Source organism: Mesoplodon bidens (assembly GCF_964165515.1).
Source record: "Mesoplodon bidens genome assembly, chromosome: 14".
Classification (NCBI taxonomy): domain Eukaryota; kingdom Metazoa; phylum Chordata; class Mammalia; order Artiodactyla; family Ziphiidae; genus Mesoplodon; species Mesoplodon bidens.
In genome coordinates this window covers 54,046,130-54,067,003 of record NC_138170.1, presented here as the reverse complement: position 1 = coordinate 54,067,003, position 20,874 = coordinate 54,046,130, and the positions used below count along the sequence as shown (strand labels likewise).

Here is a 20,874-nt window from a genome sequence, read left to right as displayed (position 1 = left end):
CTTCTTATTGAAACTGTCCTTTTTGACCCCTAGCTATAAACTTGGTACTGGTGAGAAGGTCTGCTGTTCACGTGGCTGCTGTAGTCACTCACAGTGGGGCAGGGGCTGGGGTGGGATTTAAATATCAGGTCATGTTTCTGATTTATGAGCAGATTAAAGAGATGGCCTTGAGATCCAAATATATGTTCTAAGCTTGAAGTCCACACTACTGACATCAGAGGCAGTGTGTAGAGTGGTTAAGGCCTATGATTCTGGATCCAGACTAGTCTAGGTGTCAATTTCAGATTCATCACTCACTACCTGTGCATCTGTCTTCATTTCTGAACCAAGGATAATAGTAGTGTATACCTCTTAGGGATTTTGTGAAGACTAAATGAATTAATGCATATAAAGTGCTTAGAATAGTACTTGGTACATAGCAAGATATATAGATAGTTATTATTGTTATTATCATAGTTTTCATAAGTCTGTGCTGTAATGAAAACTGGTATTTTTGTAACTAATTCCATCTAGGTGAGAATGTAAGATAGGCCTATTTTTTGCCTTCCTTCCTTGGTTGTTTTATATATTTAACAAGTATTTGTTGAATGGTTCCTATATACTACTGTGTCACAATCAAAATAGTGACCAAGTCAGTTCTTGCGTTGAAGGAGTTGAGGACAAAAAAAAAGGCCAGAAAATGGGCAATTACAATGTAGCATACTGTAGTATCCCCTAGTATGCTATGCTAGGGGAGCATAGCAGGGTCACCTGACTGGTCCTGGAGCAGTCAGGAAAAGGTTCCCAGAGAAAGTGACATCTAAGAAGAGAGCAGAAGTTAGCCAAGGGAAGGGAGAGAAAGAGTTCTGCCTGCAGAGGGAACAGCATATAGAAAGGCTCAGACTGGGTGAGAGTCAGCCCATCTGGAAACTGCAGGGTTGGGTGGGACTAAAGTTCTAGGGTGGCAGGTCTCAAACTGGTCTCAGGACCTCTTTACCCTCTTAAAAGTTTTTGAGGATCCCAAGTGGCTTTTGTCTATCAATATTTAATTAGAAACTAAAACAGAAAATAAAACACAAGAACTCACAAGCACACATTCCATTAGTCATTAGAGAGGTGACATCATCACACACCTTGTAGCCTCTGGCAAACTCCACTGTATACTTGTGAGAGACCGAGAATAAAAGAGGAAAGTAATGACTAGTGTCATTTTGAAAATAGTTTAATCTTGCAGATCTCATGAAAAGATTGTGCAACTCCCAAGGGTCCCAGACCAGATGCTCTGGTCTCCATTATATGCATTATGGATCATTGGTGGTTTCTTTAATACAAACTTTTAAGCACTCATCTCCCTTGGTTCTCACTATATCCCTGTGATGAAGAGAGGGGCTGGGGTTGTTATCTTAGTTATAAAGATGGGACCCTGAGGCCCATACAATTGTGTCAGACTCCACTGTTTCTTTGAAGGGAAAGGGCCTGCAGTAATGAGTAATGCAGAACAGGCTTTTCAGAGATTCATAGGGGCTGCAGCTGAGTTAGAAGGAAGGCTCGGATTGTCGGGCGGCATCAGCCATCAGATTTTCTTTATTAAAGATCCACTCTTGGCCAAACCTAGTGAGGTTGGAATTGTTTCTTTGGCTCTTTCACCAATTGTACAAATGGGCCTCCCAGACTCATTCCCTGTACGCACCACTAAAAGGTCTGGCTTGTGTTTCACCAGTCTGCCCAGCAACAAAATATGGTCTTTTGCTCGCAGGGCTGCCTTTGATATTCTCAAAGTTACTTCTTCTGCTACATAATATCTGAAACACTGTGGGAAGGTAAAACCCCTCTAACTATGGGGTGGTTGTGACTATTCCCTCTTGTTCCTGAGTGTTGGGGAGATGAAGGGCTTGTTGGAAAAAACAACAACCATATGGGTGTTGGGTGCTGGGTATTGTGTTTGTGTTTGTCAAACAGATTCCTGTCTTTACCAAGATTGGCTTATACCCTGGTTGAAAAAAGGAAGTCAAAGGCCAGTGGAAATCTTTTTGTCATGTCTATTCGGGTGTCTCATCTGTGTTGTAATAGTTCTGTTTCACCCTGTTGTTCTTTGTGGGGAAAGCATAAGGGGTTAAGACAGGGAGGGCTCTTTTTCTGTTTTCCTTCTGTAGCTTATAGATTCCTTTTCCGCATAAAGCTACCTTTGAAATCAGTAAAAGACCTGCACCTGGAAAAGAGATGTTAGGGGTTGAAAGGAATCGTAATCTCCATGGGACTTTCAGAGCCAGCTAAGTAAATAGAAAGTTGTTATTTTTTTCAGAAGCAGGAAATCATTTTGTAATCAGAAAACAAATCCTTTCACAGAACATTTTCTTGAATTATACATTTTGACTTCTTTGAAAAATGTTTACATAAATATATCAAACCTTGGAGTATTTCTGTAGTACTATACATACTATACCTTGAAAACGAGAAATGTGCTGATCTCTGAATTTTCGGGGACTATGGAAGAAAGACTCAAATTATAGGACATGCAAAAAAGGAAAGAACATGTGGGATTTGTTTCTTAATCATTTTAAAAACCAGAGGCTCATAATTGCCATGTTGAAATGGATGGAAGTAATGCACATCAGAAAAGGTGAGATTATCCTGCAGGTTCATGAGAGCTAGTGGTAAATGACATTAAATCTCAGTAAAGGCTAGATAAGAGACATGGACGGTACCTCATTTGGGAGCCGCACTGGCACGGCTTCCCTGTCTTTTAAGTAGAATTAAGCGTCTGTTTTTGTTGCCAAAATTCTTCATGTTGGGGACTTGATGTTATTACAAGGTTACTTATCACTCCCAAGAAATCAAGTTAGAGTTCAAAAAGTTCTCTTGTATTGAGGAAGAGTTTGGCCAACAATCATGAGGAAAGATTTATTTTGATTCTTGGGTACTTAACTCATCTTTTGGTGTTGTTTCCTAAGGAAATATATACCATTTGAAGTGAAGGTTTGAATTCTGAGTTTTTTCATTTCCTGCCCAATTTGATTATTTTTCCTATTGTACAGACAAGTAAAAGCTGATCCCTGCTCTTTCTTTAATTAAGCTCTTTTATTTGGGTCAGATGAAGTGGGCAGTTGAGGAAAGTTAGCTGCTATTAAAGCAGAAAAAGAACTTTTTCATTTATCTCTACATTCTAGACAAAGGTATTCTTTTTTTCTTCAGTTAATCCAAATAATCACCACAGTTCTACACATCCCTTTCCTGGTATTAAATTTTCTCCATTTTTTACCAGCAGAATCTGTCGAACATTTTGTTTAATTCTTTTATTCCGGCCCCCCAAATTTGGAGCCTTGATTTCTGCACTTTGAGAATTCTGGGTTAAAAAGATTCCACTTTTCTGGCTGTGGAGTGGAGTAGCATTGCTGCATCCGTCCTTGGGTTGACGTGAAATATTAGCCAGGGATGGGCTTCAGATAGCCTAGGCCCACTCACTTAGAACATTTGCCATGAGATAACTAAAATGAGCATTTTGAGCACCTCTTGTATTCCACATGAATTGCACATGCGATTTCATTAATCCTCCCAGCAACCCAGCAAGATAGGTGTTATTCTCTCTCTCTCTCTCTCTTTTTCACACACACACACACACACACACACACACACACACACACACACACACACACACACACACACACACACACACACACACCCACCCACCACATTCTCTCTGTGTTTCTGATGAGGAAGTTGAGGTGAGCCTGGCAGAGTGACTTGAGTAAAGTCACAGAGGTAGTCAGGGGTGGAGAGAAGACATTAAAGCCTGCACTCCTTTTCTCTTTAGAACTTGCTGCCTCCCTAATAGTTTATGTGAATAACGACTTTTTGTGCTTAGGGAAACCAAATCAAGAATCCATCTTTGTTTTTAATCCCTTGTCACTCAGTCTCCTTAAATCTAATTTGATATGATACTACAACATTGGAAACAAAGAAGTTCATCCATATTATAAAGAGGGACAGAGGAAGCCAGTGAAACCCTGCAAAGCTACAACTGGTAAAAGACCTTTAAAAGTACTTATTGTACCTTCCCTCCCTCTGCTTGTCTCTTTCTTGTCATTTCTCTTTGGTCTCCCATTTAATACTCCTAACCTGGAAATATGGAATCCTCTCTTGGGACCTAGGTCATAACCAAGTTCACAGTTGCCACACCTTCTGTCATCCTTAAGGGTGTGACAAAAGCTATCAAACATGGGCAACCTTAGGAATCGTAGGTCCTAGGCCTGGGAGCTGCTGGGACCATGAAAAAGTGGTCAAGATTGAATTCAGTTCACACTGTGGAATGTCTAACCTGTTCTAGGCTCAGTGAAAACATGAGTTTGCCTTTAAGGCTTTTACCTCCCAGTATAGGGAAGCCGTGGGTTAGAAGCCAAGTGAGCCGCTTAAACCCTTGGGACCAGGGAGCATATGAATAACAGAAAGGAAGACAAGGCAAAAGATGAACGCATCAGTCATAAACGGAGACTGAAGCTAAGGCCCTTTCTGCTTTAGTCTGTAACATCCTGATATGCTCTGTGTTAGGGCTTGAGTTAGGGTCTTTATGAGGATGGGTGTAGGGGTGCTGGGCTGGGAGGGACAACATGAGGACAAACATAGAGGTAGATCTTGGTATCACCTTTGTGGAAAAGAAAAGCAGAACACCAGGAAAGAAAGAAAGATAGGCCAGTTTGGCCAGCTCGTTGTCTGAAGGAATCACTGTTCAGGAAACAGGACTAAGACCAACCACCCTTTACTGTCTGCTGTAGAGAGAAGCAGTGGAAACAAATAGAAAATGAATGATGGAGGGAGCCTTAAGTATAAATTCTATTGGAGTTTTCTAAATAAGGAAGAGAATGTTTTTAGAAAAAATATTTTTTACTAATATTGTTGCACCAAAACCTGTAAGTATAATTTAAAAGAATGATCAATTCCATCTTTTTAAAATGTGACCGTATAAAACAGCGCCTTATGCTTGAAGAATTTTAGTATCTTTTTCATATTTCTTAAAAGTATAGAATTGTGAAACATAAAGTAAAAATTTGCTCAAGCTGTCCAGAAATGGAACATTCCTCGACACATTCCATTTGGCGACCAAAGCTTGGCCTATCTCTGTTGTTTATTTTCTATACAGAAAATACAGTTTCAGAATGGAAAATAAAAAACAAAAGCATGAAATTATGCTGATGTTGTAAATTGTAAATGGATGGCTGGTCAGCGTGCTTTTTTTCTGGAATGAGTCATAAAGAAAAGCTCACTCTTGTCACTAGTGGCCAGATTTACTCGTTCTTTCTGAGGACTGTGTTCCTGTTAAAGGAGAAAAATCTAAATTGTTAGGAAGGTCCCCAGTCCAAGAAGGGCTAAGGCAGAGTTTCGCCACGGGCATGGCTGTAGATGTGTCAAGTATTTATTGAATCCTTCAGCTCTCAGGGAGTCTGAGTGGGGCCTTAAGGGGCTGGAGGCTCCAGGCAGTCACCTGCAGCATCTCTTTATCCCAGAGTGCCAAAGGAGGATTATATTCTGTGTGTTCCTTGACATGAGAAGGATTGGGAAGCACTGGGCCCTTAAATTTAAAAATAAATAAATAAATAAAGAGAAAAGTAGACCTTGTTAAATCTTACCTTTTGGCAATATATTTCTATCTGGCAATATATTTCTATCTGGATATAAGCCCAGAAAAGTCATTTTTAATTAAAGTGCTTCTCCTGAAGATGAATTAATCCCTTCCTTATAAATATCGAAAGGCTTTTATTTGGTGTGTGTTACCTAGAGAGCTTGCCCTGGGTGTGGGAGACAGCTTTTAGCTGCCAGGTTCAGAGCATTGACTGTAGTGCACTTTCACCATCACCCACCAGGGTCCTACTGCTGTCTTGTGAGGCTCTGAACTCATAGTATCAGCCAGGGATGTGTAGAGTTCAGAGATTTGTCAGTGGATGTATCCCCAGGCTTTTGTTACTATTTGGAATTAGAGTAGGGGAAGTAATGGTATAAAAGAATATATGTATAGGGATTTCCCTGGTGGCGTAGTGGCTGGGAGTCCGCCTGCCAGTGCAGGGGACACGGGTTCGATCCCTGGCCTGGGAAGATCCCACATGCTGCAGATCACCTAAGCCCATGTGCCACAACTACTGAGCCTGCGCTCTAGAGCCTGTGAGCCACGACTACTGAAGCCCACGCACCCTAGAGCCTGAGCTCCACAACAAGAGAAGCCACCGCAATGAGAAGCCCACGCACCGCATCAAAGAGTAGCCCCCGCTCGCCGCAACTAGAGAAAGCCCGTGAGCAGCAACAAAGACCCAACACAGCCAAAAATAAAATAAATAAAATAAATAATGACTCAGGCATATAGTACGTGTTCAGTGCACATTAGTTGCTGTTGTTACTGCTTGGTGTTGCTGCTGCTGCCACCATCACCACCAGCCTCATAGGGGTTTATGATCCAAAACCGTGAGGACCGCTGATGCAGATGGTGAGTGAAGGATTTTGAGGCACAGAAAGCTGCGCTTTAGAAAAATTAATGTTGTGTGTTGAAATAGTAATGTAAGAATCTCTACTGACACGCGAGTGTGTGCGTAAGAGAGAAATAAGTTGATTTTCAGCAATTTTTACCTTATGCGCTAGCATGCTTCACAGAGACGTTCCTCCGATCGGTCAGTGTTCTCTACCTTCCAGTAGGTCATACTGAAGATTATAAGAGCTGAGATTAGTTCTGATTTTTAAGGGTTGAGTTCCTGCCTATCAGGTTGTTATTCCTTGCACCTGTTTTGTTTTGAATTACACCCCCTCCCCCAGACCCCATCAGAAACCTGATGAATCAGGAAAGAGACACTGTCACACTGTCCCAAACAAAGGAGTCCTTTACCATTTGAAGGGGAAAATTCGAAGTTCATAAAGTGAAAGGGAAATACGGGATCCTCCTGCATAGATTAATCTAGCACTTTTCCGAGTTCACTTTTCATCTTGGAAAACACTTTCCATCCCCTCCCAGCCTTATTGTTTGAGACTTTTTAATGACAGAAGATAATTCTGAATGTTCTTAAAAACACAACAAAACAAAACATTGTGCTGTGGGCACACTAGCAAGCTTCTGTCGTTTCCCAGAATTCCTATAAAATATCTGATGGTGTGTGGTCCCATCATGTGATGCGATTCGTTTGGTGGGCCTCCATCCCATGAAAACAGCATTATTTGTCATTTGTTTTTGGCTCTGCCAATCTAATAGGCAGAAGGATCACCTCATTGTTTCCTTGAGGGAAGCATTTTTGAGCTCGCAGAGCACATGTACTTGTTGCATAGCCCTGGGTTTCATTTAGAGCACCCAGTGTATTTCAGTTATTAAGGACTCATTTGGCTGTTCAAAAGTACTGTGGTTGCGAATAGCCAGAAAATATGACAGCCACCTTAGAGGCCTGAAGGAAAATCAGTCCTGGGCCTAAAGGTTATAAACAATAAAAGTCTTTCTATTTTAAACCATGTTATTGTTCACGACATTCTTATATTTCTCTGTACAGTTGACTCTTGAACAACGCGGGGTTGGGGTGCCGACAGTTGTGCAGTGGGAAGTCCACGCATAACTTTTGACTCGCCACCACTTAATTACTTAATAGCCTGCTGTTGGCTGGAAGCCTTAATGATAACATGGACAGTCAAGTAGCACATATTTTATAGATGTACTATATACTTTATTCTTGAGTAATCTAGAAAAAAGAAAAAAATTATTAAGAAATCATAAGGAAGAGAAAATGCATTTACAATTACTGTACTGTATTTATCAACACCATTAAGTTTAGTCTGTTTACAAATGAACCTTCCGTCAGTACCTACATCAATATTGTCTTCTATGATACGAAACACTGTAGATGTTATATATATTACTAACACTAGACATTAAAAATGAAAAGATAATGTGAAAAAAATATTTATTTACAGGTATAATGATTCATGCATTGATAACAAAGAAGCAGCAATATGATTGCTTTATGGTAGCCTAGCCTATACACTGTGAATGAATTGTTATAAAAACTTTATGACCGGGGCTTCCCTGGTGGCACAGTAGTTAAGAATCTGCCTGCCAATGCAGGGGACACAGGTTCGAGCCCTGGCCCGGGAAGATCCCACATGCCGTGGAGCAGCTAAGCCCGTGTGCCACAACTACTGAGCCTGCGCTCTAGAGCCCACAAGCCACAACTACTGAGCCCACGTGCCACAACTACTGAAACCTGCACGCCTAGAGCCCATGCTCCGCAACAAGAGAAGCCACGACAATGAGAAGCCGTGTACCACAACGAAGAGTAGCCGCTGCTCGTCGCAACTAGAGAAAGCCCGCGCACAGCAACGAAGACCCAACGCAGCCAAAAAAAAAAAACTTTATGACCTACAGTATTAAAGACATATTCATAATACAGTATCAGAAACATTGTTACATTTTTTAAAACTACTTACCTGTGATAATAGGCTGATACTCAGTTTCTCCAATTACTAGAGAGAAGGGTATAACATAGTATGATAATGTAATTCTTTGAAAGCAAAGTTATAAAACGGTAAGAAAACTAACACACTATTAATTTAATGTTAAATATCACTCACCTTATGCCTATGTAAGGATAGGCTATCCACTTCAGTACAAGTCTTACACACCATGTTCTACATGTATATTGTTGTATATTTATTGAAAAAAATCTGCATATAAGTGGGCCCACATAGTTCCAACCCATGTTGTTCAAGGGTCAACTGTACTGTGTATCTGCATCCCCTCCACCCTGTCCTTCCATGGCAGGGTTTCTCAACCTCAACACTGTTGACCTCTGGGGCCTGGTAATTCTTTGTTGTGGGGTCTGTACTTTGCATTGTGATATATTTGGTAACATCTCCCCAACAGATGCCTGTAGTAACCACCCTCCCTTTTGTGATAACAAAAAATGTCTCCAGACATTTCCACATGTCCCTCAAGGGGCACAGTTGTCCGTGGTTGAGAACGTTTGTTCCATGGTACCTGTGGATTCTCTCCATGATCCTGTGTGGGCAAGGGGTGATGCAGTTCTTTTAAAATACTGACGGCCATGACAGAAACCTTTCCTGACCCATGAACAAATTGTGGCTCAACAAACTACAGTGAGCTGTGCATGGGAATAAAGGATTAGGGGGGGGATGTAAAACTCAGGCCGGAAATCTCAAAGGAAGCACTTTTCTTCCCTTTCTCTCCTTCTCTCCCTTCCCTCTTTCTCTCTGCTGGGAAGATGCTGTGAACATTTAAGCCAGCTTGCTTTCAAAATCCCAGCTCTTTATAGTTTGCTTCATGCCCCTGTCTCGACGTGCCTCTGATCCACTTACACAGTGTGTAGTTGAAACTCATTCCTGCCCTCCCCAGACTCTGTTTGACATTTTTTTCGCCCTTATTCATTATTTAAGCCTTTAAAAATTATCTTTATTTCATGTAGATGGTAAGACAGGTTTTACTTGTAAGTTTAAGTCAGTTTATAGCACGTAGACATTATGCCTTTCCTTCTTGGATCACAGGATATATAGTAATTTTTATATCTAACATGTTTCTAAAATGCAATTTTAGGTTGTTTCCTGTTTTATAATTGATTTTTTCAAGTATGTGAGACATTTACTAGTCCAATTAAGCTGTTCTTTTTATACTGGAAGCGGTATTCATTGATCAGTCTGAGAGAAAATTTAGTCATTAGGTTTGATTTTTCAAGTGTTTATTTAGAGCACAGAGTTATAGGGCAGTAGTTTACATTAAAATTTATGATTGAACATACACTTACATGTGTGTATATATGCATTTAGAATTAAGGTGTTGGAAATTTGAGTCCATATTCTCATAGTGAGTTAGAGATGCAGTACAATCCATGCCCACCAAATCAAAACGAGGTGGTAGATTTCTGAAGAAGATCAATACCAGTGCCCTTCAGCCTGTAATCTCTAAGCAGTGGTGAGGCTTCTGCTCATGCAGCCTACTCTTCCCCAGGACCTTCACAGCCTCATTAAAGAAGGAGGACCATATTGTTTTGCAAGTGTGTCTTCAAGATCATGATTTCACCTATTCTGGACAAATGTATGATTTACTTTGTTAATCTTCCTTTGTCCTAGCTTTTCCTTCTTTGCTAATTGTTTCTCTAATTTTTACTTTTTCTCCCTCCCGAAGGAAAGCACAGAGTAACTAGAGGTACACAATTGCCATCTGTCTCTCCATTCCAGAAGTTAAATCTTCGATATCACCACCTCAATCACGAGTTTAGTCATTTCTAAATTCATACGGAGAAGGTAGAGGTAGGCTGTGTCTGTGTTACAGGTTGGGCTGGGCGTGGTGGTGGTGGCCTAAAAACGTCTACCATGTAGTTTAAAACAAATCAAAAGCAAAAGCCACACAAGAAAGTCTGCCTCGGAGTTTGTATTCAAGTGAGTAGATCTGAGGATTGAAAACATTTCCTTTTTTCTTCCCTGCTTGGCCTTTCAGGGCTGGGATGGGTTGCTGTGGAGCGGAGTGAACACTCATTCCCAAAAGAGGTCAGGCACAGTCTCGAGAGCCTTGTTACTCAGAGTGTAGAGCCAGGCCAGCAGCAGCAGCATTGCCTCGGGCTGGTCTGAAATGCACACTCCTGGGCCACCCTAGACCTGCTGAATCAGAATCTGCATTTTCACAAGATCCCAGTTAAACGCATATGCTCGTTAAAGTTAAGAAGTACTAGTCCAAATAAGCCTTTTCCAGGATGTTGCAGTGGGCTTGTAACCCACTACATATCCATACTGATGTAAATAAACAAATGATTGAACAAATAAATAAATGGGGGAGAAGAGACACAGAAGAATTCCAAATAATTTGTGTAGTTACCTGCCCCCCTCCTCCAGTGCCTCCTTCAGAAGGTGAAGCTCACCTTCCCTCCCCTCATTCCTGGAGTGTGGGCTGCATTCAGTGACTTGCTTCTACAGGGTATAGAAAGAGACAGGAGAGGAGAGTAACTCTACGGTGGAGAAATCTGGCAAACACTACATCTCAGTTATGTGATCCAGCCTAATATCAACAGTGATAAGACATGTTGATAGCGTGTGATAGCATGTACCCTTGTTGTGATATGATGAAAATGGCATGTCACCTGTCCTCCCCAAAACTCATAATCCTAGTCTAACAAACAAAAAAATCAGACAAGCCCAGATCGAGGGACTTTTTACAAAATATCTGACCAGTACTCCTCAAAACTGTTAAGGTCATCAAAAACAAGGAAGAAGTGTGAGAAACTGTCACAGACCAGAGGAGCCTAAGGAGACATGCCAACTAATATAATATGGTACCTGGATGGGCTCCTGAAACAGAAAGAGGACATTAGGTAAAAACTAGTGAAATCTGAATAAAGTGTGTGGAGTTTAGTTGACATAAGGTACCAATACTTTTCTTAGCTGTGACGGATGAACCATAGTGATGGAAGGTGGTAGCAAGGAGGGAACTGAGTGAGGGATATACAGAAACTTTGTGTACCATTTTTGCAACTTTGGGGTACATCTAAAACTTACTCTAGTACATGCTACTTTCTCGTCCTCTCACTTAGAACAGATTTTCTTTCTCATAGAGTAGTGATGGGTAGAGGTGAGCATGATGTGTGTATTCAAATTGCCAGAGCCTCTGAAAGGCTCTTCTGAATGTCAATAATTACTGACACCTGACTTCATCCGAGTGCGGTATTTGGGCCTCGGACAGGAAAGTAGCAACAGAGTCCTCACTGTTGACTCCAAGCAGGTGTTGGTTGTTTTGCTTCTAAGTGGGATAGAACTAGGCTTCATCCATTTAACAAGTGTCCTTCAGTAACCGAGACTGCCGGTTTAGAATATGGCTCTTTATCTTTGTCTGGGGGCATCCTAGTAAATCCCTAACACCAAATTCATTTGGGGAGAGGGACATTCGTTCTGTCTGTTTTCAGCTTTAGAATCAAAGAGAACTTTGAAAATGAATTGAGCCAAATGGAGGCCATTGTTGAAGAAGAGGTGATTTTCATTAAAAGTAAATGTTGGCTCAATTGTCCCAGCTGCTGGTAGGAAAAAATCATCATCAGAAGGGTCTTTAAAATAAGAAGTGTCTTTCTTCAGTATAGCAACAGTGTCTTTGTACCCGACAATCTAAACAGAAGAAGGCCTGCACTTTCTGAACCATATCTTTATATACACCAAATAAAGTGGAAGAGAGAACTGCTGGTTATGTGTAGAATCCTTGGAAGGGCAGACATAGAGAAGGGCTATTCTGTTTTCTACAAGTACAACGTTAACCATGCTGTAAATATTGGCTCTGGGAGTTTCTCAATGTTGATCTGGCTTCGGGAGCCCCCTTTAGTCTGATGGCTTGCAGTTGGATGGTGTTTTTTGTGTTGGGTTGTGAACACTGACACCAGTTTCACAAAACTCTCTTGCAAAATGCTTTTGCTTGCTTGTGCTTTGTCTTATTCCTGTTCTTGGAGACTGTGCTGGTACAGGCCCTGTGCTGATTTTCCTTTGCTGTCTTACCACTGTCACCAGTTCTGTAACAGAATTAAAGGGATACCTCAATTTCCAAAAATAGAAGTTCAAGAGGTTTACTGCCCAGCAGAGGGAAGTCAAAATAACCAGCGTTTTATTTTATTCTGGCATACAGATTTTCAGTTTCCCACATTGGAACCTTGTATGTAGAAAATGAAAACAGTTACAAAATATTCCTCTGTGTCAAGTTATGTTGAAGCTCACTCTAGCTTCACTTTAACTCTCTTCTTTATTGGAAATAATTTGGTGTAAGGTAGATTCACCTTGGATATCATTCATTGACTGAAATGCCAGGCTCCCAGGATAGAGTGGAAATAAGACTGCAGTGTATTTACCATTTTAAAGCTAAAAAAAGCATAAAGAGAAGATACCATGTTTTATTGTAGTTACTTCATTCCTACTTGCTATGCAGTTTATAATCTTGCATTGTTTTTTTTTCTTTCTTTTATTGAAGCATAGTTGATTTACAATATTGTGTTAGTTTCAGGTGTACAGCAGAGTGATTCAGTTATACAGATACATATATATATATATATATATATATATACTTTTTTTCCTATTCTTTTCCATCATAGTTTATTACAAGATGTTGAATAATCTCACACTGTTTTAATTGCTTCATTCTTAGTTTTTTTTGACAACCTGCATTATTTTGTGGATGGAGGATGCTGTATGGAAAGAGGTTTGAAATCTAGGCTTGACGTACTCTTTCCCCACTTTGTAGGTATTTGACCTGGGGCACATCACTTAAATTCTAAAATGAAGCTTAACCATCTGTAAAATAATGATAACACATAATTTGAAAGGTGGATATAAGGAGTAGAGATGTTATATGTACAAATTCCTGGTATAGTAGCTGTCATGGTATATAGTTTCTTTTTTTTTATATAGATTTTGGTGCTATGTGACAATGCATTATTTTGAATGGGCAAGGGATTTAGCCAATGGTGCTAATTTTTTTTAAAAAATTATTTATTTATTTATTTTATTTATTTATTTGGCTGTGTTGGGTCTTCGTTTCTGTGTGAGGGCTTTCTCTAGTTGTGGCAAGTGGGGGCCACTCTTCATTGCGGTGCGCGGGCCTCTCACTATCGTGGCCTCTCTTCTTGTGGAGCACAGGCTCCAGTTGCGCAGGCTCAGTAGTTGTGGCTCACAGGCCTAGTTGCTCTGCGGCATGTGGGATCTTCCCAGGCCAGGGCTCGAACCCGTGTCTCCTGCATTGGCAGGCAGACTCTCAACCACTGTGCCACCAGGGAAGCCCGGTATAGTTTCTTAGTACATGATATCTATGATTTATATTTTTTATTATTAAAAATACTATTTTAGTTTAAAATACTAGTTTAATTTAGTTTAAAAATACTATTATGAAAATTATTTAACATTATCAAGAGCAATTAAAAAATAAATTAAGGGAGAGCTATTGCATGATTGTTTTTGGTCCCAAGTTCATTTATTGAAAAGTACAGCTTGTTACTCCCAACAGAACCACTGTGTTTGTCATACACTAAATTTCAGTATTCAGATGCTGTTTTCTAAGTTTTTAGCCTGTTCCATTGAGCGGTTTGTCTGTTTATGCACCAGTTGCTCACAATAGCTTTATAATATGTTCTACAATTGGGTGGAGACTAATTCCCCTTCATTACTTTTCTTTTTCAGTACCTGTGAACTTTAAATTAACTTGTTTAGTTCCCCAATCCTCCATTCTATTGATATTTTTATTGGGATCACATTAAATTATTAACCATACATAACATCTTTATTATGCTGTTGTCCTACTCAAGAACATGGTATGCCTTTCCATTCATTTGTCTTTTATATTCCTCAATTCATGTAGATTATATATTTCTCTTTATATTTCTTATTACTGTTGTCATGAATACTTTTCTTATGTTTTATCTTTTGACTTGTGCTGTTTTTTCCTTTTAAAACAGATTGATTTCTATATATAGTCACTTTGTAACTATACTATTAGTCATCACATGTTACACTTTGTGTCAAACACCATTTTATGCACTTAAATATATTCATTCATTAAATCCTCATTACAGTCATAGAAAGTGAGTACTGTTTTATACTAAGGAAACTAAAACTCGGAGAGATTAAGTAACTTGCCCAAGGTCACACTGCTAGAAAGTGGCAGATCCAGGGTTTCAGGGCCTATACTCCTAAGTTATATACTTATACCATGCTCAGTCACCTAACTGTTGTTTGTAATGATATCATCTGTAAAGATCCTTTGCAGTATGTTTTCCATTGATTCTCTTGGGTTTTCCCCAAGGATATTGCATATTTTTGATAGGACTGAATATTATAGAGATTTCAGTTTTCTCCAGATTTGAACATGGGTTTAATAGATTTACAATAAAAAGTTTAATTTTTAAAAAAAGCTTTCACATGACAATACAATTAAATACATATGAAAGAATAAATAGTAAGATAATAGACAAAATCTTTTTTTTACTTAATTAATTAATTTAATTTATTTATTTTTGGCTGCATTGGGTCTTCGTTGCTGTGTGCAGGCTTTCTCTAGTTGCGGCGAGTGGGGGCTACTCTTCATTGTGGTGCGCGGGCTTCTCATTGCGGTGGCTTCTCATTTTGGAGCACAGGCTCTTGGCACGCGGGCTCAGTAGTTGTGGTGCACAGGCTCAGTAGTTGTGGCACATGGGCTTAGTTGCTCCATGGCATGTGGGATCTTCCTGGGCCAGGGATCGAACCCGTGTCCCCTGCAGGCAGATTCTTAACCACTGTGCCACCAGGGAAGCCCAACAAAATCTTTTTTTTGGGGGGGGGTACGCGGGCCTCTCACTGCTGTGGCCTCTCCCGTTGCAGAGCACAGGCTCTGGACGCGCAGGCTCAGCGGCCATGGCTCATGGGCCCAGCCGCTCCGCGGCATGTGGCATCTTCCTGGACCGGGGCACGAACCCATGTCCCCTGCATCGGCAGGCGGACTCTCAACCACTGCGCCACCAGGGAAGCCCAACAAAATCTTTTTTGATTGGGATTGAATTGACTCTTTAGAGCAATTCAGGGGAGAATTAACATTATTAAAGTATAATTTTCATAAAGGTAAAATCACTTTCAGGCAAATTTAAAATGAACAGTGTAAAAGATATTATTTAACTGATTAATTAAAAGGGGACCAGTAAAATGTTATGATCAGCTCAGAGACAATCTGAAAAAACTAGGGCATTTTTATAAGGCAATTTAACTGAATTAGATATGACACTTTAATGTCCAATAGGTCATAAATCTTCAGAGTATCTGTTCTACTGGACAGAAATTAGTAGTCTCTACCCAACAAAAATCTACAAATTCATAAGTAACTTCACTAAGTCTGGGACCTGTAATCAGTAGTAAACAAGGAGATGTACTAAGTTTATTCCTCTAGACCAGGAGTTGGCCAGCCCATCTACAAGCCAAATCCATCCTGCCTCCTATTTTGTAAATAAAGTTTTATTGGAACACAGCCATGCCCATTTGTTCACTGCTAGTCTTTTGGGAATATAGTTAATTTTCATAAAGTGACTTCATATTCTAAGATCTTGCTAGTAAACTTATTAGTTCTTGTATCTTTTAAAAATAGATTCTTTAGGGATTTCCTGCATAGATAGATAATCATGTCATCTATGAATAAGATAGTTTTCTTTCTTTTTTTTCCAGTCGGCATGGCTTTTATTTCCTTGCCTTGTCTTACTGCACTGGTTAAGACCTCCAGTATAATGTGGAATAGGAGTACTGAGAACGGGCATTCTCACGTTTCCCAACCATAAGGGGAAAGCATTCAGCCTCTCATCAATACATATGATATTAGCTGTAAGTTTTTTTCTAGATGCACTTTATCAAGTTGAGGAATTGGATGACCATGGCCCATTTCCTTTTAGTGACATGAAACAGGAATGCTGCATAGCAGAACAAGAAAACTCATGTTGTAGAAAACTCCCCTTCATTGATTTGGTGGCGATTTGAGGACCTTCACACCCTGCAATACAAAGTTCTCAGTGTGGTTAGAAACTTCTGACCTTAGAACACAGGTTTAATGGCCACTTCAACTTTCACTTTGTTCATTAAAAAGAGTGAGATTTTTCTAGATTAAGAGGAAATCTCATTATTTTGAATTTACTATTTTAGAATTTTGTTTCATTTTTGTAACTCTAAGACTGCACACAAATTTACCTTCCTCCATGAATGTTCATTGCAAATGAAGCTTCTGAATTTTTTCAGGATCAGCTTAACAGAAATGCTACTTGACAGTCGTTTGTTTTAATGTAGTTCATGTTACTGACCATATTTTAAAAATAGACCAGCAGCTCTTTAAAAATTATTTCTGTTTAAAAAAATTCCTGTACTTTCAGATTGGTCTTTTCCCAATTATTTTGTATCTAGGAAGTGTTGCTGTTTCTTAGATATTTGCCACTGATATGTTTAGCTGAGCACATCATCATCGTAGCCGACCAAGGAAGAAGTTTATATTATAAGGACGTGACAACAGGCAGTTAAAAGATGGGAGAATGTGTTTGGATGAGTGGTGACAAAAACCCAACACCTACCAACAAGTTATCTCAACCATCAGAAGTCTAGGATGAATTGTATATCCTCGGCCTGGGTCTTATAATCCATCACTGGCTTGGGTGGTAGATATTTAAACAATGGGAAAAGTTAGCACATAAACATAGCTACTAAAATGACAAGTGATTTCTTAACGGACCAGAAAAGGGAAACGATAGTGGACCTTCTTAGCAAATAAGTTGCCAAATTATTTATAGAGGTTTGGGAAACAGATTGAAGTGATTTGGTCCATAGGCAGTAAAACAGTTTTAGTTGGAGAAACCGTAAAGGTTTAATTCATTTTGTTTACTGAGGAGTTGATACGTTCAGGAGTGAGCTAACAAAAGAACCATGGAGTTTGAAAATCAGAGTCAATGATCTTTTCCCTTGTAGCAAAAGATGCACATTTTGGCTTTCTTCTTTTGTCTTCAGTTTTATAAAAGCATTTTCTTACTGAATATTTTTTAAATGAAGAGGCAAATTATTTACTCCTGAAGTTTCATCCCTCCCCCGACAAAAAGTGAGGGCTGCTATTTGTTATATTATGAACACTTGGTATCTACTGTTAACATTTAAGTCAGTGTTGGAGGTGAGAATTCTACCATTTAACCACCAGTGCAAAAGAATGTTATAAATAATAAGAATTTATTTATAAGAATTTATAAATATAAAGATAAATATAAATTTATTTATAAAGAATCTTATAAAGAATCTTATATAATGGAATCATTTGTTGAGTTACAGTATTATGTTATTATAAAAACTATATAATTAGGCATATATAAAACCTCATCAAGCTGTACACTTCAGATTTGGCACTTTAAGTTGTATTTCAAATTTTAAAAAAACTTTAATTGGGATTGGAGGTCAGAGTTTAGGAAATATGTTTGATAATTTGGGGGGGTTATACACTTTATAATGCTATGGAGAGGATGTTCTTTATCTTAAAAAGTTCTCCAAGGAATGAAGCTTGTGGTTAATTAAAAACAGGGAGAATATTTTTAAACTCTACCTTCAAATCGAGTATTTGGTACAATTGAAGTCCAATGGCTGAAAAAGGGTATGTTATGGACATGATTTTCAGCATTCACTTCAAAGCAGAAATGTAATATTCATTAATCTTGTTCTTTGATTGTGATGTTAGCTCTTTTGTTACTGTTGAGTTTACCTTGGCCCCAGTGCTGGTAATTAAATGACACAGTGAAGATTACTGGGAAACATTAACTTGTTATTGCTAGTTGACATTGTGCTAAGGTTGATGGGAATTAGGGTTTATAAATAGCCTGGTCTGTGCATTGATTTAGAAATCTGCTCAGAGATGAATCTCATCATATGGACCATTCATTGTTTACATTTGAAGCTTTTTTTTTTAACAGAGTGGATTCATCCTTTTGAAACATGTAATATTGAGCATAGCTGTGGTATACCCCCATTGAAACGTCTGTTTTCAATATTAATGTCTTGAATAAATTGGCTTCCTTTTTTTTTTTTTTTTAGATTCTTTTTTTGGCTGGGTTGGGTCTTCACTGCTGCACACGGGTTTTTCTCTAGTTGAGGCGAGCGGGGGCTACTCTTCGTTGTGGTGCACAGGCTTCTCATTGCAGTGGCTTCTCTTGTTGTGGAGCACAGGCTCTAGGTGTGCAGGCTTCAGTAGTTGTGGCACGCAGGCTCAGTAGTTGTGGCTCGCGGGCTCTAGAGGTCAGGCTCAGTAGTTGTGGTGCATGGGCTTCGTTGCTCCACGGCATGTGGGATATTCCTGGACCAGGGATCGAACCCATGTCGCCTCCATTGGCAGGCGGATTCTTAACCACTGTGCCACGAGGGAAGTCCCTGGCTTCCTATTTTTTGCTCAACTTTATTTTTCTGGATGTTATGTAAGTGATAATCTTTCACTTTTTAGAAAGGGTCTTACATTCTTTTCTATTTAATATAATTCATTTATATTTTAATCTAGAATAGTCTTTGTGCTTTGAAAATATGTTTTAAATTAAGCATCCTTGAACATTTACAGTATTCAACATGAAACTTCTCTGTATCTAAGTGTTCCTGTGTGTCCTTGCCTGAAAGTAGGCCTGCTACTTGAATTTTTATCCTGCACTATCAGATGCAAATCATTAACTCTGAGCTCTCCCCAGCATGACGGTGGAAAGAACACAGGGTCAAAGCAGTAATCCTTGAGGGATGAAAGGAGGTTAACTCTATTATGAGAAATCTAGGCAGTCAGACAAGGCCTAACAATAGTTTGTAGAAATCTGGCCAAATCACTGAATAATTGATTTCAGGCCAAGAGACAAACCTTAAATTTTCATTTTCTCATTCTCATTAACCTGATGGTTGGTGAGGGAAGGACATAGTGCTACTCAGGTAGGCTTTGAGACATGGAATTTTAGTGTGTTTGTTTTTTTGATATATATATTTTTTGAGTTGGGTGGTGGTGCTGATCGTTCAGTAAGGTTTAAATTGAGTTTCAATTGAATGCTCAATATTGTGCTAATTAAGCGCTGGGTGGATATAAAGCAGTATAAATTCATCACCAGAATCTTGCCGTATGACTGCAACAGAAAAACTAGAGTGCAGAATCACACGGTATTAATTTTAAGTTAAATTATCAGCATGGATGGAGTAGGTAGAATCTTCATGACTAAAGCCTAAGTAATTCAGGCCATCTGGTTATATGTCTTCAGATCTCTGGTTGTTAGGACACTGACAAAAACAGGAAGATTTAATAGGCTGTCATATGTTTCCCAAACTTACTTGACACAAGAGTTACCTGTGGGCACTGTTTAAAATACAGTTTCCCAAATTCCTGTCCTGAAGATTTTGATTGTGTAGATCTGGAGTAGGACTCCAGAATCTGCCTCTTTCATGTGCAACATAGGTGATTCTTATAATCAGACAAGTTTGGAAAACAGTGGGTTAAGAGTAGAAGAGAGGGATTCAATATACAAAATTGAGTTAATGTACCAGACAAGTGATTCTTGTGTCATGTCCAGGAGATAACAGAGGAGATTTATCCCCCAAGTGATGGATATCATATATCACTAGGTAATTTGCCATTGAGGTTAAAGGACCATGAAAGCAATAAGAAAATCTTGACATTTCTAAGCGCAACTATTTAATGGGCAAAAGGTGTTCTGGATTTCATTTCATCACTTATTTTCTCCCCAAACTTGTTCCACTCTAGGAAAGGTTCTCCTGGTTGTTCATGTGGAGAGCAGTCAGGCAGACATGAGAAAGGAGGAAACATTTGAAATAGCAGCTTGGCAGATGCAAGGGGAGACTCTTCCAAGTTTAAAGGGCAGCTGGCAACACTGCCCAAAGCCAGGAGTGGAGGAAGCGGGAGACTGAGTGAGCTGTTTAGTAACACAATGTTTTGTGGTCAAGATCAGGGGGCATGAAGTAAGAGTTGTGGGAAACCAGGGCAGAGATAACAATAATAATTGTGCATGACACATCTTATGAGGATCAAGGAGGTCAGCAGTGCACATAAAGCCCTTGGTCCTCATCCAGAGCGATAGAGGGGAGGTTGGTTATATCATTTCTGTTTTACAGCTGGAGACCAGGAGGTAATGGGAGAGGTGTTTTGCTATAGATAGTGAACTTGAGAAGGAAGTAAGAATGCCAATAAGTTTTCTGACCTATGGTTGTTGGGTTGGTTAAGTGTTGGGATGACGGAAAAGAAAAGGACTATCTTGATGTTGAGTTGGTGAGCTGGTGAAATTTTGAACAGATTTCAGCATAGGTAAATGAAAAAAAAGTTATCAACAGGTTAAAAAGGTGGTGTGGAATGGGGATAATGAAAGTGTGAAAATGTTGAGAGGTTTTAGCTGTGAGCAA

The 20,874-nt window shown here is 39.4% G+C and overlaps 1 protein-coding gene across 1 annotated transcript in view; it reads left to right on the top strand.

The window, feature by feature from the left end:
• Nucleotides 1–20,874, top strand: part of LOC308627529 (tRNA (32-2'-O)-methyltransferase regulator THADA-like) — a gene marked incomplete at its 5' end in the record, with an annotated part of 186,029 nt that overhangs the window by 92,545 nt on the left and 72,610 nt on the right. The gene's annotated exons all lie outside the window — the stretch shown is intronic.